The sequence below is a fragment of the Petaurus breviceps genome, unplaced genomic scaffold (assembly GCF_028583685.1).
Source record: "Petaurus breviceps papuanus isolate PSGF00001 unplaced genomic scaffold, PetGlider_PUasm1.0 151, whole genome shotgun sequence".
Lineage (NCBI taxonomy): Eukaryota > Metazoa > Chordata > Mammalia > Diprotodontia > Petauridae > Petaurus > Petaurus breviceps.
In genome coordinates, this window is record NW_027185712.1 from 6,675,916 (window position 1) to 6,697,278 (window position 21,363).

General features: G+C 39.8%; 1 long non-coding RNA gene across 1 annotated transcript in view; it reads right to left on the reverse strand.

The window, feature by feature from the left end:
* LOC138153618 (uncharacterized) overlaps positions 1–15,255 on the reverse strand; it is a 47,864-nt gene extending 32,609 nt beyond the window's left edge. The window contains exon 1 of the long non-coding RNA XR_011166416.1: positions 14,550–15,255. This is a non-coding gene — a long non-coding RNA (uncharacterized lncRNA). The remainder of the gene's footprint in view (positions 1–14,549) is intronic.
* Between the last annotated feature and the right edge of the window lie 6,108 nt (positions 15,256–21,363).

Consider the following 21,363-nt stretch of genomic DNA (forward strand, 5'->3'; position numbering starts at 1 on the left):
CCTTCCTTCCTTCCTTCCTTCCTTCCTTCCTTCCTTCCTTCCTTCCTGCCCTCCCTCACCATTCTCCCTACCTCCTTTCCCTCTGTCCACACAGGGTAACATCCCCTTACCTGCAAGTACTCTGCCCAAAGGAATGTAAATTTTGATTAATGAAACCTTATAAGATATCTTGGGATTCATGGGATAGATTTCTTTTTTTTTTTTTTTAAGCAATCGGGGTTAAGTAACTTGCTCAAGTTTACATGGCCAGTTATTTTTGGGTGTGGTGCTAAGTATCTGAGCTGGGATTTGATCCCAGGTCATCCCAACTCTGGGGCTGGTGTTCTTACTCGCTGAGCCACCTGGCCACCCCTAAGCAATTAGGGTTAAGTAACTTGCTCAAGGTTACACGGCCAGGTGTTTCTGGGTGGGTGCTAAGTGTCTGAGCTCGGATTCAATCCCAGGTCATCCTGACTCTGGGGCTGGTGCTGTTACTCGCTGTGCTACCTGGCCACCCCAAGGGATAGATTTCTTTCATAAGAATCATGCCTTAAATCCAAATTACTCTGGCTCTCATTGATTGGACAAAAATAGGTCCCAGTCCAAGCCTCACTTGGTCATTATTTGGTCCCTGATGGCTTGAGTGAGTGTAAGCAATTGTATAATTTTGGCCAGAAACCCTGAGGGTCTTGCCCTGCCAGATAGATTTTTTTTTTACTAGGTAAAAGAAATCTCTGCCTCATTTCTTATCTAGTTTTAATCACTGAATGGACATTTCTTCAGTCAAACGGAGATCTGGGAAAGACCTTAACTTAAAAAGGCAAGGCCTCCCACTGCATCTGAGGACCATTTTAGGTCATCCTAATCTATATCTTGCCACTGGACCCAGATGGTTCTAGAGAAGAGAGTGAGGCTGGTGACTTTGCACAGCCCTCCCTCCAAAAATCCAGTTCACTTGCAAGTCATGGCATCACTTTTCTGATAGCATGGTACTCTTCAAGAAAGAAGAACAAACAAACAACAATAATATTGTCCTTCATTCTGGAAGAGGATCAAAATGACATCACTGTTGGAATCAAGGTACAGTGTATCCAACTGAGGCTGATCAGACCAATATTGGAATGTTCTACCACGAGTCAGGTACAAATCGTCCATATGAACACTTAGAATGGAGATGATTCGAAATTTGTTAATTTCACATTTATTTTGAACTACTAACAGTTCTGCTTCACTTCCTGAGCATAGCACCTTTCTTGATGAAGCCATACTATGCAGTATGGTCCTTTGCCTGTGTCATGCAATGGATTCCAAAGTGCTTCAGAGAGACCTTGAAAGTGTCCTTGTACTGCTTCTTCTTGACCATGTGAGCACCTGCCTTGTGTGAGTTCTTTGTAAAATAGTCTTTTAGGCAAGCATACATTTTGCATTCAAACAACATGGCCAACCCATCAGAGTTATGCTCTCTACAATAGAGTTTGAATGCTTGGCAGTTTAGTTGAAGAAATGATCTTGGTATCCAGTATCTCATCTGGACAGGTGATCTTCAGAATCTTCGTAAGACAATTCTAATGGAAGCAGTTCTGGTTCCTGTCATGGCACTGATATATTGCTCAGGTTTCACAGGCGTACAACAATGAGGTCAGCACAATGGCTCTGTAGACCTTCAGTTGGGTAGGCAGTCATTAGGCTCTTCTCTCCCACACCTTCCCTCAGAAACTCCCAAACACTGAGCTAGCTCTGGCAATGTGTGCATCAACCTCATCATCTATGTGTACATTCCTGGAAGGTATACTGACAAGGGAAATAAATTTATCCACAATATTCATAATTCCTTTATTTGCCGCAATCAATGGTTCCACATATGGATGGTGTAGTATTGACTGGTGGAGAACTTCTGTTTTCTTGGTGTTTAATGTTAGGTCAAAATTAGTACAAGCAACAGAAAATTGATTCACACTTTGTTGCATCTAAGGTAGGGACTCCACTACTCATATAAATGCTGACTGAAAATTTCCAGGTTATGTGACAAGAGAAGGTTATTCCCCAGGAGTTCAAGGACACTTCTATTGTCCAGTTCTGTAAAGGTAAAGGAAATAGATTGTCCTGTGACAGTCATAGAGGTGGAGTCTCTCTCTTAGTCATTGCTGGCAAGATTCTTGCTGGAGTCCTCCTTAATAGCCTGATTAAGAAGATGGTCATCTATCTGACAGACAATGTGACTTCAGAAAGGGCAAGAAACAGTTGACATGGTGTTTGCTGCCCGACTACTACAGGAGAAATGCCAGAAGCAGAACAGAGGTCTGTATACAATATTCATTGATCTGACCAAGGCCTTTGACACTGTCAGTAGTGAGGGCTTACAGAAAGTTATGTCAGAGGCAGAGCCAAGATGGCGGAGTAAAAGCACGACCTTCCCGCGGCTCCGGCTTCCACCCTCCCCAATCCATGTAAAAAGGGGACTCTAAACAAACATTGGAGCTGAAGAACCCACAAAATGACACAGAGAAGCTAACCTCCCACTGAGGACAGCCGGGCAGGCCGGCAGGAATCGGCCAACGCAGCGCTCTGGGAGCTGAGCCCAGCACCTCACGGAGGCTTTAGCCCCAGGGCAGGAGGGACTCCAGATCAGCAGCAGCTGTGGCCGTTTCCAGATTTATCAATACATAGATGCAAAGGACAAGGTGAGAGGCCAGTGCAGTCTGGACTTTGAGACCCAGTAAGTGGGAGTGTATAGCTTTTACCCCCGGGGCAAGAAACCGCTGAGACGCCAGCACAGCCTGCCAGCACGTGGCGGCTTCAACTCCTGGCCTGCAGAGTGTAGGGGGACCAAGCACCAGTCTGAGGGGTAATCAGTCTTGCTTTAACCTGCTTGGATCTGGTTTGCAGTCTAGGGTGGAGGTCCTGGGGTGTGTATCCAGCTTGCCAGAGCATGTGGAGACCTCAGAGAGGGCACCCAGCTAATATCTCCGGCAGCTGAGAAAACCCCAGTGTTTGGGATGAAAACTCCCCTGTCTGGTAGCAGAGTCCTACTGTGGCAAAAAGCCCAAAAGTCAAATCATTGAGTGGCAAAATGAGCAGGCAAAGGAAACAAAGCAGACAGAAGATTCCAACATTACACTCCTATTTTGGGGATAAGAAGGAGCAAAGCATGGAACAGGAGGAAAACAGTGAAGTCAGAACTCCTGCACCAAAAGCTTCAAAGGAAAATACAAGCTGGGTACAGGCCATAGAGGACCTTAAGAAGCAGATAAGAGAAATGGAGGAAAAATTGGGAAGAGAAATGAGAACAATGCAAGAAAATTATGAAATGAGAGTCAACAGCCTGACGGAAGAAAATAATACCTTAAAAAACAGACTGACTCAAATGGCAAAGGAGGCTCAAAAAGGCAATGAGGAGAAGAATGCCTTAAAAAGTTGAATTTGCCAGATGGAAAAAAGAATCTCAAAAGCTCACTGAGGAGAATCATTGCTTCAGAATTAGATTGGAGCGAATGGAAGCTAATGACTTTATGAGAAATCAAGATGCTGTTAAACAGATCTAAACAAATGAAAGAATAGAAGGCAATGTGAAATATCTCATGAGAAAAGCCACTGACCTGGAAAATACATCCAGGAGAGATCATTTAAAAATTATTGGACTACCTGAAAGCCATGACCGAAGTAACAACCTAGAAAGCATCCTCCAGGAAGTTCTCAAAGAAAACTGCCCTGATGTTTTAGAACGAGAAGGCAAAATAGAAGCTGAAAGAATCCACCGATCACCTCTTGAAAAAGATCCCAAAAAGAAAACTCCTAGGAATATTATAGCCAGGTTCCAAAATTCCCAGATTAAGGAGAGAATATTACAAGCAGCCAGGAAGAAACAATTTGAATATTGTGGAAACACAATCAGGATAACCCAGGATCTGGCAGCTTCTACACTGAGGGATCGAAGGGCTTGGAATGTGATATTCCAGAGGTCAAGGGAGCTGGGATTAAAACCAAGAGTCACCTACCCAGCAAAACTGAGTATCATGTTTCAGGGGAAAATATGGTCATTCAGTGGAATAGAGGACTTTCAAGCATTCTTGCTGAAAACACCAGAGTTGAATAGAAAATTTGACATTCAGATACAAGAAGCAAGAGAAGCATGAGAAGTTCATTCACTTGAAACTCCAACACAAAGCAACGCAAGGACTGATTACTGGAAGGACAATTTATTTGGTAATTCATTGTCAATGCTCCATACTCATTCCCTGATCAGATTTTTTCAATGCTACTTTAAAACAAAAAAAAATTACTAGAGAAGCCTAAAATTAGCTAAGGAATGTTCTAAATGAACATTTATCAATTAAAAAATTCACAGAAAATAAGTTTAAAACTTTTAGTAAAATGGAGGAAAAAATCATTACAGAGAAGAAATCAATGATGATCTCTAAGAAGAAATAATGCTACATACTTCCTCAGCCTTAGTAGAAAAATGAGAGCCTCCTAGGAAAGATTAATATTTACATACACAATATCTATATTTGGATGTTTCTGCTTAATTGTTTTTCTTTGTTACCAGGGAAGGTTCAGTCTGGAAGGTAATCATTTTACATCAAAATGATTTTGATGAGGATAAAAATATCAAGAAAATATTTTTAAAAAGAAAGTTGGTGTTTTGTGGAAATAGGCACTAAGCTTGTAACTACATATAACATACCTTTTAAAACTGCTGTGACAAATTCTCTGTGCATGTTATTAATCAGTGTGCAAATACTAATTTATTATTTTAGTAAATAAATATGTATTTTAGATAAAACACAAAAAACAGAAAGTTATGTCAAAATTTGGTTGCCCATAAAAGTTTGTCAGTATTGTACATCAATTCCATGATGACATGCTTAGACATGTTCTAGATAATGGATAATGCCCTCAAGCTTTCCCAGTCACCAACGGAATGAAGCAAGGCTCTGTGCTTGCTTTTTAGGTATGATGTTTTCAGCAATGTTATCAGCTGCCTTCAAGGAGGATGAACATGGCACCAAGGTCACTTACCACACTGACAGTGAATTATTTGACTTGAAAAGGCTTCAAGCCAAGACTAAAGTGGAGGGAAGATTGTTGCATGCTTTTTCTTCACAGATGATTTTCCACTCAATGCAACCTCTGAAGCACTAGGAGGTAAATTAGCAATTAAGACCTACCCTAGGAACTGAAGGCAGTACTAGCCATTTTTCATCTGAGTCCCTTTAGAGCACTCCATCACTACCACAGACCTTGCCACTCAGTCAATCAGTTAATAAGCATTTATTGTGCCCAGGCTCTGGGAATAGATAGTTTAAAAACAAAAAACTTTATCCCTGTTCACAAGGAGTTCACCTTATAATGAGAAGACAATTAACTAGGTACATACAAGATATATGTAGTGTGAATGGGAAGCAATCACAGTGGAAAGGCACTGTTAAAGGGGGGGGGGGGGATGAAGGGGAGGAGACATGGAGAAAGGCCTCCTGCAGACACTGGGATTAGAATTGAGTCTTAAAAGAAGCCAGGGAAGCCTAGAGGCAGAACTGAGGAGAGGGAATATGCTAGAATGAAGGGACAGACATTGAAAAGGCACAGAGTTGGGAAATGGAGTGTCATGTAAGGCATGGAATGAAAGATCTATATATTAACATTGGTCTTCACTCCACTGGGACATAGGATACCCCTGAAGGGGCCTATGAGTGACAACACTAAGAAGGGCTACTGATCAAGATGCCTTCCACTACCTCAGAAGAACCTACTATATACCTGAACTGCTCCATATTTTTGCTATAAATCTCTTTGTGCTAGCCTTTGCAGAGTGTTCTTTGTGTTTTCCAAAGAACCTTTGGATTCGCTAATACATTTATAACACTCTGAGTGCTAAGATACTTCCCTTCAAGAATTTTTGTTCATGGGATGCTACATATCCTGGCTATGAACCCTTTGAAATCTCAAAGTGTGGTACGCATGTCAGACTATGCCTGACTTTCCTCTCTTCTATATCTATTCTTAGGTTTGGTTTTTCAGATGAATTACCACCTCTCTATACCTTCCCCCATCTTATACCTATGCAGCTGATTTTAGAACCTAATTGCAAGACTTTATATTTAAAATGCTAATTAAATTTGATCTTATTATATTTAGCCCAATGTTATAACCTCTCATGTTTTTTGATCCTATCATCTAATGTGTTAACTATCCCTTTCAGCTTTGTGTCATCTGCAAATTAGATGAGCCTGTCATCTATGCTTTTACCTAAGTTATTGCTAAAAAGATTAAATAGCAGAGGGCCTAGTATCTATCTATATCTAGGTGACTGACTCTACTTGAGACCTCCTTTCAAGTTAACGTTGACATTAATCATGGATGGACACAGTCATTCAGTCATTCTCAGATCCACCTACACTTAATTATTGTCTTGTTTTCATATTTTTGTCTTTTCCACAAATACAGCATGAGAGAGCTTACCAAACACTTTACTATAATTTGTGTAAACTGTGTCTATAGTGTTTTCCTGATCTACAAGTCTCTTAACTCTGTCCAAAAAGGAAATGAGATCACTCTGGCAAGTCCTCTTCTTGATGAAGTGATCCATGTGAACCTACTCTGCAAAGTAATTGACAAATTACTTAATTGACAAATCTGACTGTCTTTTCTTAGTCTGAATCCTCTCTCTCATACTGTGCTTCATTTGACTACCTTCTCCTCCTAGATACCTTTTTTACTCCAGAGTTTTGTGATCTTAATCTCTCCTGGCCTACCCCCTATCTATCTGACTTCTCCTTCTTCATCTTCCTTTCTACTTCATCATCAGCATTATTCCCCCTATATATATATGTGTGTGTGTATATATATATATATTAAATATATATATGTATATATATATTCCCTCAGGTTCTGTCCACGGCCCTCCTCTCTTCCCTTTCTATACTAATGTATCTTAATATGGGATTCATATAACTCCATAGGGTCCACTGATAGATTTCAGAGGGTCTTTGAATTTTTATTGGAAAAAATATATCTTTATTTTCATTAACCCCAACTGAAATTTGGATTTTTCTTCAATTATGAATTTTAAAAAACAATTGTGAAGAGTCTTACAGATTTCATCAGACTGCCAAAAGTGACCATCACAAACATACACTCACACACATACACACACATGCTCACACATATATACACACTTACCTTAAGAATTCTCTCTCTTGGCAAGTTCATTAGCTTCAATGGGTTTATCTCTCTGCATATGGTTCCAGCATATATGTATATTCATATATATCTGTATACATATATGTATACTCAGCTTCAGTCTGTCTTCCAAACTTATGTCCCCCCATCACTAATTGCCTACTGGACATGGTAAACTGAATATCTGATAGGCATCTTGAGCTGGATATATCTAAACCATATCTTTCCTCCTAAACTTTCCACTCTTAAAATTTTTTTTCCATTTCTATCAAAGGCAATACCATCCTTCCAGATTCCTCAGGTTTTTAAATCTCAGCATTTTCCTAAACTCCTCATTCTCTAATATATTCAACAATTGCCCAATATCACCAAATCTCTGCTTTAACAACATCTCTTGCACCCAGTATTTTCTTTTTGGGATCTTTTTCAGGGAGCAATCGGTGAATTCTTTCAATTTCTATTTTGCTTGATAATTTCTTGAAATTTCTTGTTGTCTAGGCTCTTTTTTTTATCATGGCTTTCAGCTAGTCCAATAATTTTAAAATTCTCTCTCCTGGATCTATTTTCCAGGTCAGTGGTTTTTCCAATGAGATATTTCACATTGACTTCTGTTTTTTCATTTGTTTGTATCTGTTTTATAATATCTTGATTTCTCATAAAGTCATTAGCTTCCATTTGCTCTGATCTAATTTTGAAGGAATTATTCTCTTCAGTGAGTTTTTGAAATTCCTTTTCCATTTAGCAAATTTGGGTTTTTAAGGCATTCTTCTCCTCATTGGCTTTTTGGGCCTCTTTTGCCATTTAGATTAGTCTATTTTTTAAGGTGCTATTTTCTCCAGTATTTTTGGAGGGTCTCCTTTAGCAGGCTGTTGACTGGCTTTTCATGATTTTCTTGCATCATTCTCATTTCTCTCCCCAATTTTTCCTCTATTTCTCTTACTTAATTTCCAAAATCCTTCTTGAGCTCCTCCATGGCCTGTCACCAATTCATATTTTTCTTGGAAGCTTTTGATGCAGGAGTTCCGACTTTGTTGTCTTCCTCCCATTCCATGCTTTGATTCTTATTGTCCTCAGAGGATTCTATGGTCCTATTGTACTTCCTCTGCTTGCTCACATTGCCAGCCAATTAATTGACTTTTGAGCTCTTTGCCACAGCAGAACTCTGCTTCCAGATTGCAGATAGCTATGTTCCAAATCACTGGGGTTTTCACAGCTGCCAGAGCTATTAGGAGGGTGCCCTCTCTCTGCAGCCCCCACAAGTTCTGGCACACTGTCCACACACACCAGGACCATCACCCAGGACCATAATCCAGATCCAAGCTGGTTAAAGCAAGAACGACTACCCTCTGAATGATTGCTTGGTCCCCCTACACTCTGCAGGCCAGAAGCTCCAGAGGCAGCCACACAGCAGCAGCTGCAGCTGCCTTGCCTCAGCCACTTCTTGCCCCAGGGTTAGGGGCCAGCCCGCTCCTTCTTCACCCTTCCAACAGAGTTCCCTAATGACCTTTTACTTTCTTTTTGGCATTTATTGGTTGAGAAGTCTGGAAACCACCACAGCTGCTGGTTATTCACTCCCCTGAACTCTGCTCCAGCCACTGGTCAGGGCCAGAACCGTGGGCCACATCAGATTGTGCTCGGCTCCCAGCCCAGTGCACTAGACCTTTCCTGCCAGCCTACTGGGCTGCCTTAAGCAGGAGATTTGTTTCTCTCTGTCACTTTGTGGGTTCTATATCTCTAAAATTTGTCATTTTTTTACATGTATTGGAGGTGGTGGGAACTAGAGCTGCATAGATATCCTGTTTTTACTCTGCCATCTTGGCTCTGCCTAGTTACTGTGTTCTCCCAGTATATTCTCTCTACTCACACTGCTACCATCTTAGTTCAAGCACTTATGTCTTAGCTAGATTATTGCAATAGCATCCTGTCTCAAATCTATAACCACTCCAGTTTAACCTACACAGTGACGTCAAAGTTATTTTCCATAGGCAATGATCTGACTATGTGATCCTTCTATTCAATCAACTCCAGTGTCTTCCTATGGCCTCTAAAAAATATAAATTCCTCTGTTTAGCTTTTAAATCCCTAAGAATCCTGGTCCTAATCTTTCTAGTCTTATTGGACATTATCCCTCTTCCTCACTCTATATTCTATCCATAAAGTCACTCCTTGTATCATTTATGAAATTTCATATTGTCTCTCCATTCTTTTGTTTTGGCCATCCCATGTTCTTGGAATGCACTCTCTCATTACCTATGTTTCACATAGAACCTTTCTTTCTTTATAGTGTACCTCAGGTACCATCTTCTTTATTAAGAGTTTCCTGATCCCTCTAAATAATAATGTCCTCTCTCCCTAACTTCCCTATATTTTACTACTTCAGAGCAAACAGAGGTATAGATAAGCTAGAGGCATAGTATTGACTTCATATTTATGCTGCATATATTTTATATAAATTTATTGTCTTTTCATTAGAGTGTAAGTCATTCTGAGTGGGAATTGTTTCATTCTTTGCACAGCTTCTACCACAGTGCCTAACACATAGTAGGCATTTAATAAATATAGCTTATTGCTGACTTCTTGGTATGATTGCTGACTTTTTTTCTAGATACTTACTAACAGTCCTTTTAATAACAAAGCCAAGAATTTTTGGTAAAAATGAAAGCCAAGATGACTTGGTTATAGTTTGCTCTCTCCATTCTCTAAAGGACCAATTAGTTTTGTTCTGCTCCTCTCTAAGTGAACTTTTAATCTGACCCAGGTGTAGATATATAGAAAGATAGTAGATAGATGGACAGATGGAAGGACAGACAGGTGGACAGATGGATGGATGGATGGATGGATGATAGAGATATAGCTATATCTCTATCATCCATCTATCTTGGTCCTATGGAAGGACAGATAAATGGATCAGTATGAATACTACAAAAGGACTAGGAAATATAAGAGAAAGACCACGAGGAAGAAATACCATATTTTTTAGGATATTAGAATATAATAATGAGGGTTAGACTTAGAAACCCTTAAAAGGATGTTTATAATCAGACTAGCTGGGCCAAAAGAGGGAGGAAACAATTCCCTTTGGTAAGGTGAAGCAATTGTCATTCCATGGAGGAAACGCACCAAAACTCAAGCAAGGTCATTCAAAGAAAAAACATTAGTGAAAAACTTTCCATGTCTTTCTAAATATTTTCGAATATTTATGATGCCTCTGGGGTATATCAGAATTCCTAGACAGTAAGAAAGGGAAAAAAGTAATAAATTCCCCCTAGATTAGACATTAATTTCAGTTGAGAAGTTTCTTGCTCTGTTAGTTTCCAGGTCTGAAGTGATAAGCTGTAGGAGAAAGAATTGCAAATGACATTGGAAAGCACTTGATATATACATATCTGGCCATGCAAATGATCATAAAAAGATTTCTATTTTGCATTATTATGTTACATTGTTACATTAATGCCACCTCAGAAATACTATAATTGGGGCGGCCAGTAGCACAACGAGTAAGAGCACCGGCCCCAGAGTCGGGATGACCTGGGGATCAAATCCGGGCTCAGATACTTAGCACCACACTCAGAAATAACTGGCCATGTAACTTTGAGCAAGTTACTTAACCCCAATTGCTTTAAAAAAAAGAAATACTATAATTGACCTCAGATGTCATTTTGTAACAAACATTTAAGTGCCTATTATGTGCCAATGCACTTTGATAGACAATAGTAAAGATGCCAGGGTAAGTAAAACAGAACCCTTGCTTTTGAACAGGCCACTGCAATAGGGATGATAAGGCTTGTACATATATAAATATATTAAGATTACTATTATAATAAATGAATTAGAATAAAGACCACATGTGAAGGAGGTAGCATCTGGCACATAGCAGATGCTTAATAAATGTTTACTGACTGACTGACAGATCATCTCCATCTGGGGAATCTTTAGTAATAAACTAAATTTACAAAATAGCCTTTTCACTCCTCAGGGAAGCTCGTTATCTGATCTTAGGAGCAAACAGTGAGGAATATTTTCTCTTTCCTCTATTTCTCCCTCAGGTCAATTCTGATCTTATTATATATATCTACTTAGGCAGAGTAGGCAATTGAGCCTTTCCTTGCCCTCCTCCCCAGATTTCCCCCTTAACATCTTTTGAGCTAGATTCTCCAGAAAACCATTGGTACAATTCACATATATCATTTAGGAGGACCTAGAACTTTTTTCCACTGGTAGATCTGCCCAGATAAGCAAGTTGACCCTTCAGACCCAGAGGAATTAAGATGGCCTCCCTGAAAACTTGGTTCATCTCTTCCAGCCCTCATTCCCTCTATAACTGCCTCCTACTCATCTTCAGATACATAATCTTTAGACCTTCTGGATCCAGAACCAGATTTTTTTACCCAGGAAGAAACATAAAATAAAACAGTTTTCTCTAGGATCAGACTCTTATGAGTGTTTCTGCTCCCTGGTTCCATTGTCACAAACAACCTGAGTCTTTAGACTCCTGAACCCACTTTAGATTTGTGATCAAGAGCTGTTTATCCTATGTTGCGTTCACTAATTCCCTGATTTCCATACTCTAGATCACTGCAGAGTCCCTGGTTGTTGTCTTGCTGCTATTGGTCTCCTTGGACTATGGAAAATTCAGGGTCCTTCACCCTAAACCCACCTCTAACCAGTCTAGTTACTGCCTGGATTTCCCAATCCTATGAGTGCTAGATCAGTCCTACCCAGCTGCTACCAATGCACCTCAATAGCATCTCTTTCTCCCAGTATGGTATATTAGAAAAAATTGTGGTTCTTGAGTTAGGGATCCTGGTTTCTAATCTCACCTTAATGCTTCCTAACTGTGTGACCTTGGATAAGCTATCTAACCTCTCTTGGTCTTAGTTTCTTCATCTATAAAAGGAGGGGATTCAGCAAGATGACCTCTGAGGACCCTTTTAGCTGTGGATCTGGGATACAATGACTAAGTTCTTAAGTCAATAATATTCCCATTTATAGACAGAGCAATCATGTTATAGTCAGGATATAGAAAGGCAAGAAATTAATGCCAAGGTATAGAATAGCAAATGTATGATCCTCCTATTCCCTCCCACCCCTTTTCTTGACTAGTGAGTAACAAGTGCACACTATGTACATGCATACACACATATACACTACATACATACACCATGCACACGCAGAGGTGCATAAATGCATTTTCAGACTCTCAGTCTCCATACTTAATTGCTTTCTGAGATAAAACAAACCACATCTTTATAGGAAAGGGTTTAATTTTAAAGACTCTCTGTTGACACAAATCTCAATCTCCTCTTAGAGGGAAAAAATACATGTGAAAATTAAGAAAAGAAAAAGCATTCCAGAGATGTAATTTGATAATATCTAAGGCAGGAAAGTTATCATCAAGATAGAAGTGTAATTATCGTCACATTAAAAATTTGGATTTTGCATGTTTAAAAAATACAAATGCCAATTACCTAATACACAAATGTTTTGGAAATAAGCTATGTTTTCCTTCCTTTCCATTTGTAATACAACCATAGTATTTCTAGCAACACTCACTTTAAGATCACCAGTGAACTCTTTCTTATCAAATAAAAAGGTCTTTTCTGTCACCAAATCACAAAACTGGAAGGGATTTAAGAGATTGTCTAGCTAAAAATTCATAAATACTTGTTGAATGAACGGATGCATTCATGAACCTAATCCCAACCAATCCTTTTTGAAGATGAGAGAAACAAGATACACAGAGGTGTTTCTTGCCCAAAGACAGTCACACAACTGGGGATTGACATACTACTCCAGAAAAGAACTCAGGTCTTCTGTCTCCCTGGCCAGAGCTTATTTTAGAAATGAGGCTAATGGAGAGAGAGCAGAGATGCTTAAAGATCTAGAAAATTGCATGTGAGGTAAAAAGTGGGCTGGAGGGAAGAGGGGTTTTCCTATATTACCAGAGCCATAACTAGGAATTTAAGAGCATGGGCCAATTGCAGCTTCAGTCATGAGTGTCAGAGAGAAAGACGCCTGTCCTCCAGAGTCTGACCCTTGCCAACAAAAGAATTAAGAGAAAAACTGACCCCAAAATGGGATGCCATGAGAACAGAACCTTACAGGTGACTGGTCTAAGAAACAATTGTACCAATCTGGCAGATGACAACAAAGTAGAGCATGGGAACGGTGGTCTGTGTGAGGAGCAAGTGTGATACCCCTTAACCCAAATATTATCACCTTGAGGAAAAGCCCTGCTTCCTGCATACTATTTCATTTCTCAGAGTCTTGCTCAACCCAGCCTAGGGTGCTCTTTTTCCTGAAATAGGTAGCACCAAAGACCACCATTAGGAGCTATTTTGCATTTTTCTAGTAAACAACACTGGTTATCCAGCATTTTCTTTTTGCCCTTACTTCAGAAGATTCCACAGGGGAGGGGGAGAAAGAGAAACTCTGTCTTCCCCTGAGATCAAGCCTTGCCACTGGTGCTTGATGTTACCTCTGAGAAGAATAGGGCTTAGTGTAAATCCAGAAGGCACCACAGGTATTAGCCATAATATATAGAAAACATTGTGTATGCCATTAATATATGAAAGCACTACCATAAAACTAACTCTGGATTATAGTATATGAATTATGATACATTCTTGGTTGCTGCAGCTGGATTTAAAGACTTGCTTACTATTTAAGACATGATATATTTTAAAGCAAAGCACAAACCCACAACATGCCAGTTCCTGCTTAGCAATTGTATTTGAAGGTGGATCAGACACAGACAAGGCAGTAACATGGATAGTGATGTTAACCAATCTATCAAATACATCCGTCAATTGTCTTTTGGATAGGATACTGATATGTCTGCACCAGGTTATAGTTAGAATATGGTGCTAAAACATGAAATGCCCAGGTGCATCAATGATCTTCATACTAAGAGAAACTTTGTTTCATGGTAAAATGAAACTCTTTATACTAGGAAACTCTCCTGGAAAGAATTGGTGGGGAAGTGTGGATGGTTTACTTGCTCTGGATTATTTTCTCAACTAATAATCCTATCTCTGAGATTAGGTCTCCACAGGATAGCTGCAACCTTGGGCTCTAAAGATATAATTAATGGGTCCAGGTCCCTATTACTAGAGCTCATAAATGCCCACCACTATGCTTCCCAGTAACTGTCAGACAGTAAACAAGAGTACATCAAAGCAAAGGTTTTGGTAAGAACAGTAGCTATAAAGTGCCCCCCACAAACCTCCTTAAACACACACACACACACACACCCTCTAAACTTGGAGCTCCTCTCCCACAAATATAGACAGCATCTATGGAAAGAGTAGCACAAAGTCTTAACTTTAGTGATCGAGTTTAATCTTAATGAGCAGAGATTGAAGGGAATGCATATAACCAGGACTACTCACTCCTCCAGCACCACTGGGCCTCAAAATCTTCTCTCTCCTCTTCTCTGCAGTTTAATTCTGGATAGCTCTCTCTTGATTTCATAACCAGCTCTCTTTGTTAACAGATGTTCTACTTCTTGAAGCTTTTTCCTATTTCAGGTGTCTCTCATACATGTTTATCCAGATGTTGCCATGCCTGAAAATTTCTCTAACTGAATCTCCAAATGCAGAAGTGTCTTCTAAACACACACCACTGTTAGACACTATGGTCAATGGCAGAGCAGAGCAGAGAGAAATCCGAACCACCCCTAATGAAGGGGCTTCATTCCACAGAACACTCCTAACCAAGACTGATTCAAACTTCTTCACTTCTTCTTGAACATGACGCTTTTGGACGATCATCCAGGGGCACAACCCTTGTCTGTCTAAGGATACTGCTTCCTAGCTGAAGGTGCAGGGCACTCTGAGGAGGAGAAAGAAGATAGCAAGCACCAGGCAAGTTAAACCGTCATTCACCACCTTGTTCACAATTTCCCCTCAGATTCTGATGGAGATTCCCCCAGATCCCGAACTAAAGGGGCATGGGAATAGTAGTGTCCTCTAATCCACCAGAGAAGTTTCTAGCCCAGTCCCTGCAGCCATTAATGAGGAGAAAAATCAGTGTGGAAAAGGAGCCTACCTACAACAACTACTGACCAATAATCACCAATAGGTGTAATAGGCAGAAGAACCCTGGGAGTTCCCCCTTTACTCCATTCATACCACTTCCTTCCCCCCCCCCCCCCCCCCCACACACACATACCACATCACTGATTCTCTTCCCAGTTCAGCCCAGGAAATGGTTCCACCCCCACTAACTACTAATCAATTGCTATTAAGAGGGTGGATCAGCCTAAGTGAGGAATCAGGAACCCCTGAGAGACAGGAGGCAGCATGTGCCAGGCAAGTCAAGTCAGTAACACCAACTTGACCAGCATCTCCCCTCACATACTGATGGAGGCAGTCCAGGACCACAAACCCAAGAGCCTCGGGAACAGTAGGGATTCCAGCCTGGTGTCTGTAGTCATCATCCTGAGAAGCAACTCCTGGGCTCTTATCTCTGCTATAGCCACATTGACTGAATATCCAGAAAAGAAAGTTCTTGTCACCAAAGTCCTTGGCATTGTCAAATTGTCATCCAAAACTGATCTGATTTAGCCAATGGAAATGACATTAAAGAATAGGCATCAGCATCAGTTTTGCCACCATACCCTAAGGAAAGTGAGGCTTTCCCTTCTGTCTTGCAGTTCATTTTGTTGCCTCCTTCATTAGATGATCTATTTTAACCCCCTCATGTTACAATTGAGGAAATAGCCCCACAAAAGTTAAGTGACATGTCCAGGGTCAGAAGTTTATTAAGAACTATAGGAATGATTTGAACTTATGCCCTCTGACTCCACAGTCAGCGTTCTTTCCATTGTCTGCTAGGCCCTGCTGATGGGGGCTTGGGATGATCACCTTGGTTTGTGAACAACTGAAGAGAAATAACTAAGCCCTCGGTAGTTCAGATTCCCTAAATCACACCTTCCTTCAAAAGTACACTTTGGAGCCAGAATGAGACCTGTAATTATTTATACTTTTCCCTTCACATGGTCAAGGCACACACTACCACATAATTTGTGCAGAATACAGTCTTCTCTACTTAGAAACTAGGGCAATGCTAAAATGGAAAATTATTCACACCAGGCTCAATTACATATGGCACTGAGTTTTGTACAAAAATCATGTCCTGGAATCTACATTAGAAGGGGCAGAAATTTTGTGCTGTTAGAAGACTGCTTAAAATGAATTATTACAGAATGAAGGAGGTAAAAGAAGAAAGTGAGAGTCTCATCTAGTAAAGCAATCATTGCTTTGAAATTGAGAAGGCCTCCTTTTAAGGTTGTCCGTGTGATAATAAAAAAAGCTTCCAGGCATAGTGGATAGAGTGTTCAGCTTAGAATCAAAATTCAAATCCTGCTTATAAGGCTAAATGAGTGACTGAGGAGGGGGGAAGGGAAGCTTGGCAACACAAATAGACCAAGTTTTACTTTGATGTGCCTCTGATGACTCCCTAGGACTTATCTGCTAAGTAACACACAGGTCAGCATCTGCAATCTATCCTGATTGGCTAAGCCTCCTTCACGAAGGCTTCCTGAATTATGCAAATGTAGCTCTAATAGTGACAATTATAAATTATGATGATCATCCTTTGAAGGGAATTGGGATATAGAAAACTATCTTCAGGTTCAAGTTCTATCTCTGACATATGAAGGCTGTGTGTCCTTGGCAAAATACCTCTTAATGCCTCTAGGTGTCAATCTGCAGGGATAGAGGGAAGTGCTTCTTTAGGAGCTAATTAATTCACAGGTCCAGATTAAAAACAAAACAAACACTGACACAAACAAAAAATTCCTTAGAGGTGTCTGGTGCAGCACTTTGAGTTTTGCAAAGCATTTTATATATGCTCTATTTTTGCTCCTAAAACAACCCCCTGAGGTATGTACAACTGTTATTTTCATTTTGTAGATAAGGCCAAATGATTGACTCAGGGTCACATAGCTAGTATCTGAGGCAGGATTCAAACCCAGGTCTTTGTGACTACAAGGCCAGCACTCTATTATACCCTGCTGCTTTATGCTTTTCAGAATTTATTCATACTCGTTATTGCATTTGGTCTCTCTAACTATGTGGGCTAACCTGGACGACTGTTACTGTATCCATTTGAAAGATGAGGAAACTGATGTAGAGGTGACGCAATTGGTTAGTTCAGAGAAAAGAACCCAAATATCATTGCCCATCACTTGTTCTGTTACAGTACATTCCAAATTTCCCTAAACAGGTATTTATGAATGCCCCTATATTAATTTGCATTTACTTTGTAGATCTCTTTACATGTATTCTCATTCCAATTTTGTATGTGAATATCTAGATCCTTTTCTGAATGTATGCCCTTTGAGGGCAATTAGCATATCTTCTATTTCCATTGTGAACTCACTTCTTAAAGAGTCCTATTCACTGAATGGGTGTTACCTCACTCTAAGTGAGTACCTGAAAAAGCCTCAGCCTAAAAGGGCCTGGGTCTCCCATTTCATCCTGGGTAATCTCCAGTCATCCTGATGAATATTTGGACACTGGACCCAGATGGCTTTGGAGGACAAAGTGACCTTGCACAGCCCTCCCTCACTCAAATCAAAGTCAACTGCAAGTCACATCATCATTTCCCTGATGTCACGGTCCTCAAAAAGGTAGGACAAACACACAACAATTTCCAGTGTACCTTGTCCTTTAAGATACTTAATTCACTGACTGACTGACTGACTGACTGAGTCCATCCTTCTCAAGGCATGGCATTCATGGTCCAGGAAGAGGGTATCTGTGTCCACCCTAAGCCACCAGGATTGTTCATGAGTCAACTATCTGGGTCTCCAGGCACCTTGGATTTGGGAAGCTTTGGTCTATATTCTCAATTCTTCCTCACCTGTTCCTGACCGTTAGAAGACAAGTCTCTGGCTGTGGCCACAGTGGCAATCAGCAGATGTTGCAGCCCAACAATTTAAAACTTAAAGACGCCTATTGGAACCCTGGAAGTCTTGTCCTTTCCAAGTCTCCACAATTTTTTTTCTCCTGGCAGGGACTTTCCAGAGGCCCCAGGGAGATGAAATGACATTATAGAAGCAACCACTACATAAGACATATGATAAATCAAATTATGCTAACAAAATGTTTCCTAGTAGGGGACCTACTTCAATGAATAGACAGGAATGATTTATTAGCATAACAATTTGATGTAATTAGATGCTTCTAAAGTGCTTTGAGAGTGCTTAGAAAGTTTTCTTAATTGTTTTGAACACCCCTCTTGCTATAATAATAATAATGCTATTAATCTGTACCAGTTTTGTAGAAAAGATGGCTTAAGTGCATATCAACTTCAGCATTTTTACAATGATCACAAATTTATTTGCATGCCAGTCAAAGAGAGTTTGGAGAGAAAAATGGGCTCTAGCACCCATATTCCCCATAGGGTATTTTTGGCAGACCTGAAGCCCAGAAGATGGTAGAAGAGATCGCAGAAGCCAGATACTCAGCAGAAAGGCACGGTTCAAGAAGGGGATGATGGTGACCAAGAGAGACAACACATTCAGAGTGCCTGCCACATCCCCCAGAGAACAGCATGGTAGTAGGACCAAAGGGCATCAACAGCCCTGCAATACCAACCAGAGGTATAAGTTACCCTCACCACCATGTGTCTGGTACAAGCCATTTTATGCATATTCTCCAGGCACAGTCTATGTATGTGCACCCTCCCCCACTGTTGCTGTAGTAACCAGTGACAGTATAGCCCATGAGATTATGTGAGGATCTTTTCTTATTGCTTTATTTGCTGTATTATTTGATTAAAGGTATTTTGTTTTCATCTAACTTGTCGTCAGCTTGCACAGGAGAGGGTTTATGAATTATGATTTTGAATGACCCAAAGAATGCCTTGAGCCTGTAGTAGTTTTATTTTCTTTGTCTTGATTTGTTTTTGTTTTTTTTCCTATGATCTAAATGTGAGAGGTCCTACTGCAGGTACAATATTAATATCAATTATAAATAGTTCTTAAGGATATACTCTCTGTGTGCTTGACTCTATAGTAGGTGACATGGGAGATGTAATAGAAGAAAAATGGCTAAGTTCCTTCCTTTAAAAATCTATAATCTGAGGGCTACTAGGTGGCACAGTGAATAGAGTACCAGCCCTAGAGTCAGGAGGAACTGAGTTCAAATGTGGCTTCAGACACGTGACACTTAACTAGCTTTGTGTTCTTGGGCAAGTCATTTAACCCCAATCGCCTTGCCTTCCCCCCTCAAAAAAAAAATCTGTAATCTGGTTAGGAGTTTATACTAAACTGATTGTGCAGATATCAGGAACTGGGACAGTCCAAAAATCATATTTGTTCCACACGTTGGTCAATTTAATGGCTACATATTGACACATTTCATTCCACCCATCTTCAATATAGAATTACATTTTTTTTATTCCAGAGACTACCCATCACTATCATAGTACCTGCTAGTTCTATTCAAAGAGGCAGATTAAGAGGTGCATGAGACCACAAGGAACAGAGCAGGCAACAGGTAGAATTCAGAGGTTCTATACCTTTCAACTGCATCAGCCACCCTGAGCCTAGCTCATATAGATCAACCAACCAGTCTGCCAGCTTGTATTCAGAAAGTCATAAAAAAAAGATTCATTAATTTCTCCTTTCAAGGAAATTCTGCATTAAAAAAACCTAGAAAATCCATGGCCCAGCTCATCTTTAACTTTATTAATGAAGAAACAACCCCAGGTCACAGTAACCTCTCCTTCCTCCAAGCTCTCTGTCTCTCTCCCACTCCTTACCGCTGATCTCTCTTTCTCTTTTTGTATAAATCCTAGATTTACTTGTGAACATAGTGTCTCCCCTCAGAGGAATGTAAACTCCTTCATAAATGAGATATTTTCATATTTGGATTCCCAGCATCTAGCACAGCGCCTGGAAATCAGTAAATTAATAAAATTTTATAAATTAAATAGGCCTTAATAAATATTTGTTGATAACACAATCTAATCCACTGCCTTGAATTGCAGCTTTCTCCTTCTCTGTATGTCTCCTATGTCCACAGCTAGTATGCAAGCTTTTTTTAAGGGCAGTGATTATCTCTTTGTTAAATGACCAGAATACCTAGAATAATGCTGTGAACATAGTAACCATTCCATGAGTTCTATGTGATTAATAGAAGGGTCAGAAGTACAATGCCCATATTTATTTAATGCTTAACATGTTATAGAAACATTATCCTCACAACAGTTTCAAGAAGTAAGTAGCACAAATATTATTATCCGCATTTTGCAGCTGAAGGAAATGAATCTCAGAGGGATTTAGTCAAGAGACTTAGGAACACACAGCTAGCTGGACACAGGCCTTCTAACTTCAGGTTCAGGGCTCTTTTCACCATACATCTTCTCCTCAGACTTAATCCAATGACAAAGACAATGTCTCCATTTATTCTGTACTTATTTTCATCACAGTCCCTGAATTCAATATTCATTTAATTTTGTGATCCAGCTAGCCCGGTTAAGGCTACTGTTAGAATTAGGTTTTTCTTAAACACTAATCTTCCCACAATTTGCTTTGTCCTAGCACACTATCATCCTTTTTATGACATCATATTGGGTTTGTGTATAATTCAATCAATACCTTGGGGCAAACTATTTGATGATTACAATAAAATTTTTTTAAAATATCATTTTGCTCTTCTTCGTGTTGGTACTTTCATTATCACACGTTGCTCCCTTGCAAGAGTTTATGGGACTGTTAACACCCAAAGGACATTTTAAACATACCATTTTTACGACAGCTATACTCCAAGATAAATGAAAACATCAAAAAAAAAAAAAGGTATTAGGATCCTTCCTTGGTCTTTGATTGATATGAATTGAGGTAGTAAAAAGAGTTTTCTTTTGAATAGCCCCACATATTAAGAGGAACTGGAAATATCATTCTCAAGCAGGCTGTTGAAAATAACACATGGCACCATCTGACTTACTGGAATCTGACATTGCCTTGAAGACTGAGCATAATCAAAAGCAAATAAGCAATCACTTTTACCTAACACAGGATCATGTGTAGAAAGCTTTTTTTTTTACACTGTGAAGCACCATATAGATGTGAACTATAACTAGATAGTTGCCATCACTCTTGGTTTTAGCCAACCACACACAAAAAAATGCTAAATTCCTTTTTGTGAAAGTCCTGTCAATAAATATTTTTGTGAAAGTCCTGTCAATAAA